This window comes from Erinaceus europaeus, chromosome 19, assembly GCF_950295315.1.
Source record: "Erinaceus europaeus chromosome 19, mEriEur2.1, whole genome shotgun sequence".
Lineage (NCBI taxonomy): Eukaryota > Metazoa > Chordata > Mammalia > Eulipotyphla > Erinaceidae > Erinaceus > Erinaceus europaeus.
In genome coordinates, this window is record NC_080180.1 from 67,641,575 (window position 1) to 67,649,776 (window position 8,202).

General features: G+C 53.3%; 1 long non-coding RNA gene across 1 annotated transcript; it reads right to left on the reverse strand.

Annotated features, from left to right (window-relative positions):
* Nucleotides 1-7,094: 7,094 nt before the first annotated feature.
* Nucleotides 7,095-7,957, reverse strand: LOC107523642 (uncharacterized). Its single transcript, XR_001601871.2, has 2 exons — nucleotides 7,821-7,957; nucleotides 7,095-7,517 (listed from the first exon to the last, which is right to left on the reverse strand). It is a non-coding gene; the product is annotated as an uncharacterized LOC107523642 (long non-coding RNA).
* Nucleotides 7,958-8,202: the final 245 nt, after the last annotated feature.

The following is an 8,202-nucleotide window of genomic DNA, read 5'->3' on the forward strand; positions in this document are numbered from 1 at the left end:
ACACTGTAGAATGCGTGCTTCTCCACAGGGCAGCTGGCCACACTGTAGAATGCGTGCTTCTCCACAGGGCAGCTGGTCACACTGTAGAATGCGTGCTTCTCCACAGGGCAGCTGGTCACACTGTAGAATGCGTGCTTCTCCACAGGGCTGCTGGCCACCCTGTAGAATATGTGCTTCACTGCAGGGCTGCTGGTCACACTGTAGAATGCGTGCTTCACTGCAGGGCTGCTGGTCACACTGTAGAATGCGTGCTTCTCCACAGGGCAGCTGGTCACACTGTACAATGCGTGCTTCTCCACAGGGCAGCTGGTCACACTGTACAATGCGTGCTTCTCCACAGGGCTGCTGGTCACACTGTAGGATGCGTGCTTCTCCACAGGGCAGCTGGCCACACTGTAGAATGCGTGCTTCTCCACAGGGCAGCTGGTCACACTGTAGAATGCGTGCTTCTCCACAGGGCAACTGGTCACACTGTACAATGCGTGCTTGTCCACAGGGCAGCTGGTCACACTGTACAATGTGTGCTTCTCCACAGGGCTGCTGGTCACACTGTAGAATGCGTGCTTCTCCACAGGGCTGCTGGTCACACTGTAGAATGCGTGCTTCTCCACAGGGCAGCTGGCCACACTGTACAATGCGTGCTTCTCCACAGGGCAGCTGGTCACACTGTACAATGCGTGCTTCTCCACAGGGCAGCTGGTCACACTGTACAATGCGTGCTTCTCCACAGGGCAACTGGCCACACTGTAGAATGCGTGCTTCTCCACAGGGCAGCTGGTCACACTGTAGAATGCGTGCTTCTCCACAGGGCTGCTGGTCACACTGTAGAATGCGTGCTTCTCCACAGGGCAGCTGGTCACACTGTAGAATGCGTGCTTCACTGCAGGGCTGCTTGTCACACTGTAGAATGCGTGCTTCACTGCAGGGCAGCTGGTCACACTGTAGAATGCGTGCTTCTCCACAGGGCAGCTGGTCACACTGTAGAATGCCTGCTTCTCCACAGGGCAGCTGGTCACACTGTACAATGCGTGCTTCTACACAGGGCAGCTGGTCACACTGTACAATGCGTGCTTCTCCACAGGGCAGCTGGTCACACTGTAGAATGCGTGCTTCTCCACAGGGCTGCTGGTCACCCTGTAGAATGTGTGCTTCACTGCAGGGCTGCTGGTCACACTGTAGAATGCGTGCTTCACTGCAGGGCTGCTGGTCACACTGTAGAATGCGTGCTTCTCCACAGGGCAGCTGGTCACACTGTACAATGCGTGCTTCTCCACAGGGCAGCTGGTCACACTGTAGAATGCGTGCTTCTCCACAGGGCAGCTGGTCACACTGTAGAATGCGTGCTTCTCCACAGGGCTGCTGGTCACCCTGTAGAATGTGTGCTTCTCCACTGGGCTGCTGGTCACACTGTAGAATGCGTGCTTCTCCACAGGGCTGCTGGTCACACTGTAGAATGCGTGCTTCTCCACAGGGCTGCTGGTCACACTGTAGAATGTGTGCTTCACTGCAGGGCTGCTGGTCACACTGTAGAATGCGTGCTTCACTGCAGGGCTGCTGGTCACACTGTACAATGCGTGCTTCTCCACAGGGCAGCTGGTCACACTGTACAATGCGTGCTTCTCCACAGGGCTGCTGGTCACACTGTAGAATGCGTGCTTCTCCACAGGGCTGCTGGTCACCCTGTAGAATGTGTGCTTCTCCACAGGGCAGCTGGTCACACTGTACAATGCGTGCTTCTCCACAGGGCAGCTGGTCACACTGTAGAATGCGTGCTTCTCCACAGGGCAGCTGGTCACCCTGTAGAATGCGTGCTTCTCCACAGTGCTGCTGGTCACCCTGTAGAATGTGTGCTTCACTGCAGGGCTGCTGGTCACACTGTAGAATGCGTGCTTCACTGCAGGGCTGCTGGTCACACTGTAGAATGCGTGCTTCTCCACAGGGCAGCTGGTCACACTGTAGAATGCGTGCTTCTCCACAGGGCAGCTGGTCACACTGTACAATGCGTGCTTCTCCACAGGGCTGCTGGTCACACTGTAGAATGCGTGCTTCTCCACAGGGCTGCTGGTCACACTGTAGAATGTGTGCTTCTCCACAGGGCTGCTGATCACCCTGTAGAATGTGTGCTTCACTACAGGGCTGCTGGTCACACTGTAGAATGCGTGCTTCACTGCAGGGCTGCTGGTCACACTGTAGAATGCGTGCTTCTCCACAGGGCAGCTGGTCACACTGTACAATGCGTGCTTCTCCACAGGGCAGCTGGTCACACTGTACAATGCGTGCTTCTCCACAGGGCTGCTGGTCACACTGTAGGATGCGTGCTTCTCCACAGGGCAGCTGGCCACACTGTAGAATGCGTGCTTCTCCACAGGGCAGCTGGCCACACTGTAGAATGCGTGCTTCTCCACAGGGCAGCTGGTCACACTGTAGAATGCGTGCTTCTCCACAGGGCAGCTGGTCACACTGTAGAATGCGTGCTTCACCGCAGGGCTGCTGGTCACACTGTAGAATGCGTGCTTCTCCACAGAGCTGCTGGTCACACTGTAGAATGCGTGCTTCTCCACAGGGCAGCTGGTCACACTGTAGAATGCGTGCTTCACTGCAGGGCTGCTGGTCACACTGTAGAATGCGTGCTTCTCCACAGGGCAGCTGGTCACACTGTACAATGCGTGCTTCTCCACAGGGCAGCTGGTCACAGTGTAGAATGCGTGCTTCTCCACAGGGCAGCTGGTCACACTGTAGAATGCGTGCTTCTCCACAGGGCAGCTGGTCACACTGTAGAATGTGTGCTTCTCCACAGGGCTGCTGGTCACCCTGTAGAATGTGTGCTTCTCCACAGGGCAGCTGGTCACACTGTAGAATGCGTGATTCTCCACAGGGCTGGTGGTCACCCTGTAGAATGCGTGCTTCTCCACAGGGCTGCTGGTCACCCTGTAGAATGTGTGCTTCACTGCAGGGCAGCTGGTCACACTGTAGAATGCGTGCTTCTCCACAGGGCAGCTGGTCACACTGTAGAATTCGTGCTTCTCCACAGGGCAGCTGGTCACACTGTAGAATGCGTGCTTCTCCACAGGGCAGCTGGTCACACTGTAGAATGCGTGCTTCTCCGCAGGGCTGCTGGTCACACTGTAGAATGTGTGCTTCACTGCAGGGCTGCTGCTCACACTGTAGAATGCGTGCTTCACTGCAGGACTGCTGGTCACACCTTAGAATGCGTGCTTCTCCACAGGGCAGCTGGTCACACTGTAGAATGCGTGCTTCTCCACAGGGCAGCTGGTCACCCTGTAGAATGCGTGCTTCTCCACAGGGCTGCTGGTCACCCTGTAGAATGTGTGCTTCACTGCAGGGCTGCTGGTCACACTGTAGAATGCGTGCTTCACTGCAGGGCTGCTGGTCACACTGTAGAATGCGTGCTTCTCCACAGGGCAGCTGGTCACACTGTACAATGCGTGCTTCTCCACAGGGCAGCTGGCCACACTGTAGAATGCGTGCTTCTCCACAGGGCAGCTGGCCACACTGTAGAATGCGTGCTTCTCCACAGGGCAGCTGGTCACACTGTAGAATGCGTGCTTCTCCACAGGGCAGCTGGTCACACTGTAGAATGCGTGCTTCTCCACAGGGCAACTGGTCACACTGTACAATGCGTGCTTGTCCACAGGGCAGCTGGTCACACTGTACAATGTGTGCTTCTCCACAGGGCTGCTGGTCACACTGTAGAATGCGTGCTTCTCCACAGGGCTGCTGGTCACACTGTAGAATGCGTGCTTCTCCACAGGGCAGCTGGCCACACTGTACAATGCGTGCTTCTCCACAGGGCAGCTGGTCAGACTGTACAATGCGTGCTTCTCTACAGGGCAGCTGGTCACACTGTACAATGCGTGCTTCTCCACAGGGCAGCTGGCCACACTGTAGAATGCGTGCTTCTCCACAGGGCAGCTCGCCACACTGTAGAATGCGTGCTTCTCCACAGGGCAGCTGGTCACACTGTACAATGCGTGCTTCTCCACAGGGCAGCTGGTTACCCTGTAGAATGCGTGCTTCTCCACAGGGCTGATGGTCATCCTGTAGAATGCGTGCTTCTCCACAGGGCAGCTGGTCACACTGTAGAATGCGTGCTTCTCCACTGGGCAGCTGGTCACACTGTAGAATGCGTGCTTCACCGCAGGGCTGCTGGTCACACTGTAGAATGCGTGCTTCTCCACTGGGCAGCTGGTCACACTGTAGAATGCGTGCTTCACCGCAGGGCTGCTGGTCACACTGTAGAATGCGTGCTTCTCCATAGGGCAGCTGGTCACACTGTAGAATGCGTGCTTCTCCATAGGGCAGCTGGTCACACTGTACAATGCGTGCTTCTCCACAGGGCTGCTGGTCACACTGTAGAATGCGTGCTTCTCCACAGGGCTGCTGGTCACCCTGTAGAATGTGTGCTTCACTGCAGGGCTGCTGGTCACACTGTACAATGCGTGCTTCTCCTCAGGGCAGCTGGTCACACTGTACAATGCGTGCTTCTCCACAGGGCAGCTGGTCACACTGTAGAATGCGTGCTTCTCCACAGGGCAGCTGGTCACACTGTAGAATGCGTGCTTCTCCACAGGGCAGCTGGTCACACTGTACAATGCGTGCTTCTCCACAGGGCAGCTGGTCACACTGTACAATGCGTGCTTCTCCACAGGGCAGCTGGTCACCCTGTAGAATGCGTGCTTCTCCACAGGGCTGCTGGTCACCCTGTAGAATGTGTGCTTCACTGCAGGGCTGCTGGTTACACTGTATAATGCGTGCTTCACTGCAGGGCTGCTGGTCATACTGTAGAATGCGTGCTTCTCCACAGGGCAGCTGGTCACACTGTACAATGCGTGCTTCTCCACAGGGCAGCTGGCCACACTGTAGAATGCGTGCTTCTCCACAGGGCAGCTGGCCACACTGTAGAATGTGTGCTTCTCCACAGGGCAGCTGGTCACACTGTAGAATGCGTGCTTCTCCACAGGGCAGCTGGTCACACTGTAGAATGCGTGCTTCTCCACAGGGCAGCTGGTCACACTGTAGAATGCGTGCTTGTCCACAGGGCAGCTGGTCACACTGTACAATGTGTGCTTCTCCACAGGGCTGCTGGTCACACTGTAGAATGCGTGCTTCTCCACAGGGCTGCTGGTCACACTGTAGAATGCGTGCTTCTCCACAGGGCAGCTGGCCACACTGTACAATGCGTGCTTCTCCACAGGGCAGCTGGTCACACTGTACAATGCGTGCTTCTCCACAGGGCAGCTGGTCACACTGTACAATGCGTGCTTCTCCACAGGGCAGCTGGCCACACTGTAGAATGCGTGCTTCTCCACAGGGCAGCTCGCCACACTGTAGAATGCGTGCTTCTCCACAGGGCAGCTGGTCACACTGTACAATGCGTGCTTCTCCACAGGGCAGCTGGTCACCCTGTAGAATGCGTGCTTCTCCACAGGGCTGCTGGTCACCCTGTAGAATGCGTGCTTCTCCACAGGGCAGCTGGTCACACTGTAGAATGCGTGCTTCTCCACAGGGCTGCTGGTCACATTGTAGAATGCGTGCTTCTCCACAGGGCTGCTGGCCACACTGTACAATGCGTGCTTCTCCACAGGGCTGCTGGTCACACTGTACAATGCGTGCTTCTCCACAGGGCAGCTGGTCACACTGTTGAATGTGTGCTTCTCCACAGGGCAGCTGGTCACACTGTACAATGCGTGCTTCTCCACAGGGCAGCTGGTCACACTGTAGAATGCGTGCTTCTCCACAGGGCTGCTGGTCACCCTGTAGAATGTGTGCTTCACTGCAGGGCTGCTGGTCACACTGTAGAATGCGTGCTTCTCCACAGGGCAGCTGGTCACACTGTAGAATGCGTGCTTCTCCACAGGGCTGCTGGTCACATTGTAGAATGCGTGCTTCTCCACTGGGCTTCTCCCTATGGCTGTGGTGATACATGTCTGACCTTAGTGTGTGAGCTCCCTGAGCTGATGGGCCACTACCCCAGCACTGTCTTTCTACCTCCTTTCCTTGCTCCTTTGCACCCAGAACAGGCACCCCATGTCTCCTTGGCCTTGGGTCCCTGGGGTTCACCTTGTGACCAGAGGACTCAGAACATTGCCAGTCAGATTAAACTTTTCTTTTTAAAAAAAATTTTTTTTTTCCTCCTCCAGGGTTATTGCTGGGCTCGGTGCCTGCACCATGAATCCGCTCCTGGAGGCCATTTTTTCCCCCCTTTTGTTGCCTTTGTTGTAGCTTCGTTGTGGTTATTATTATTGCCCTTGTTGATGCAATTCATTGTTGGATAGGACAGAGAGAAATGGAGAGAGGAGGGGAAGACAGAGAGGAGGAGAGAAAGATAGACACCTGCAGACCTGCTTCACTGCCTGTGAAGCGACTCCCCTGCAGGTGGGGAGCCGGGGGCTCAACCGGGATCCTTAGGTTCCTGCGCTTTGCGCCACATGCGCTTAACCCACTGCGGCACCGCCTGACCCCCTTTTAAAAAAATCTTTTAAAAATATTTATTTATTTATTCCCTTTTGTTGCCCTTGTTGTAGTTATTGATGTCGTTATTAATGTCATTGTTGTTGGATAGTACAGAGAGAAATGGAGAGAGGGGAAGACAGAGGGGGAGAGAAAGACAGACACCTGCAGACCTGCTTCACCGCTTGTAAAGTGACCCTCCTGCAGGTGGGGAGCTCGAACCGGGATCCTTATGCTGGTCTTTGCACTTTGTGCACATGCACTTAACCAGTTGTACTACCACCCGACTCTCTAAGCTTTTCTTAAAATTATTGTTGCTATTGATTTAGCATTGGTTTGCAAAATGACATTTCATGGGTAGAGGCTCATATCTACTGTGTGTGTGTGCAGCCTCCAGTACCCCCAGCAGTGCCTGTGCTCCCCACCCTTTCTGATAACCCCCACAGTTCCTACAAAGTCTAAGAGATAGTTTGGTAATTATTTATTCTGAAAGTTTGATTAATTTCGCTATGTGTAGTCTACTTTTAAGCCAAACCATCCTTTTACCTCTTCACTTCCTTAAGCATAATCACCTTCACTTTCATCCATTTTTTCCTGAATGATACAATCTCATCTTTTTCAAAAAATTTTTTATATATATTTTTATTTATTCCCTTTTGTTTTCCTTGTTGCTTTATTGTTGTAGTTATTATTGATATCGTTGTTGTTGGATAAGACAGAGAGAAATGGAGAGAGAAAGGGAAGACAGAGAGGGAGAGGAAGATAGACAACTGCAGACCCGCTTCACTGCTGTGTGTGTGTGTGTGTGTGTGTGTGTGTGTGTGTGTGTGTGTGTGTGTGTGTGTATTCAGCACATGTCTGTTCTGGCCACCAGGGAGAGTGTTCTCCCTCTGCAAAAGTGTCCCAGCAGTTTGCTTGTGATTTAATCAGATGAAAATGTTTGTCACAACCAAAACAAACCTTGTTTGTAAAAGGACATTTTGGCTATTTGCTTTTCTTCTCTGGCATGTATTACTACTGTGCTTTCAAACACCAGATTTTATAACCTCAGTCTTTTTTTTTAATATTTACTTTATTTATTTATTTATTCCCTTTTGTTGCCCTTGTTGTTTTATTGTTGTAGTTATTATTGTTGTTGTCGTTGTTGGATAGGACAGAGAGAAATGGAGAGAGGAGGGGAAGACAGAGGAGGAGAGAAAGATAGACACCTGCAGACCTGCTTCACCGTCTGTGAAGCGACTCCCCTGCAGGTGGGGAGCCGGGGGTTCGAACAGGGATCCTTACGCCGGTCCTTGTGCTTTGCGCCACCTGCGCTTAACCCGCTGTGCTACAGCCCGACTCCCAATAACCTCAGTCTTTCCTGCTTGTGCGTAAAACTAAAAGGGATGTTGGCTGCTTTGGCGTTAGAGCAGACCCCAGGTGCCACCAGCAGCATGGCCTTTGTGATCAAATCCAGCAACCAGGATGCTGTTTTTCCCAATAAATTTCAAGCAGCCTTCACTAAGTACAAAACTGTGGTATTTATTTATTTTTGCCACTCGTCATCTGCTGGACTCCAGCACACGTCCTGACAGCAGGATGTGGTCGTTTGGCTCCAGGCCTTACTTCCCGCAGTGTGATCCCCTTTGTGTGGCACACAGCTCTGAAAGGCTGTGCCCAAACATACTTTCTCGAACTGTTGATCATACCACTTCCTAGTCTTCGGTGACCAAGGAGCTCCCTGGCAGCATG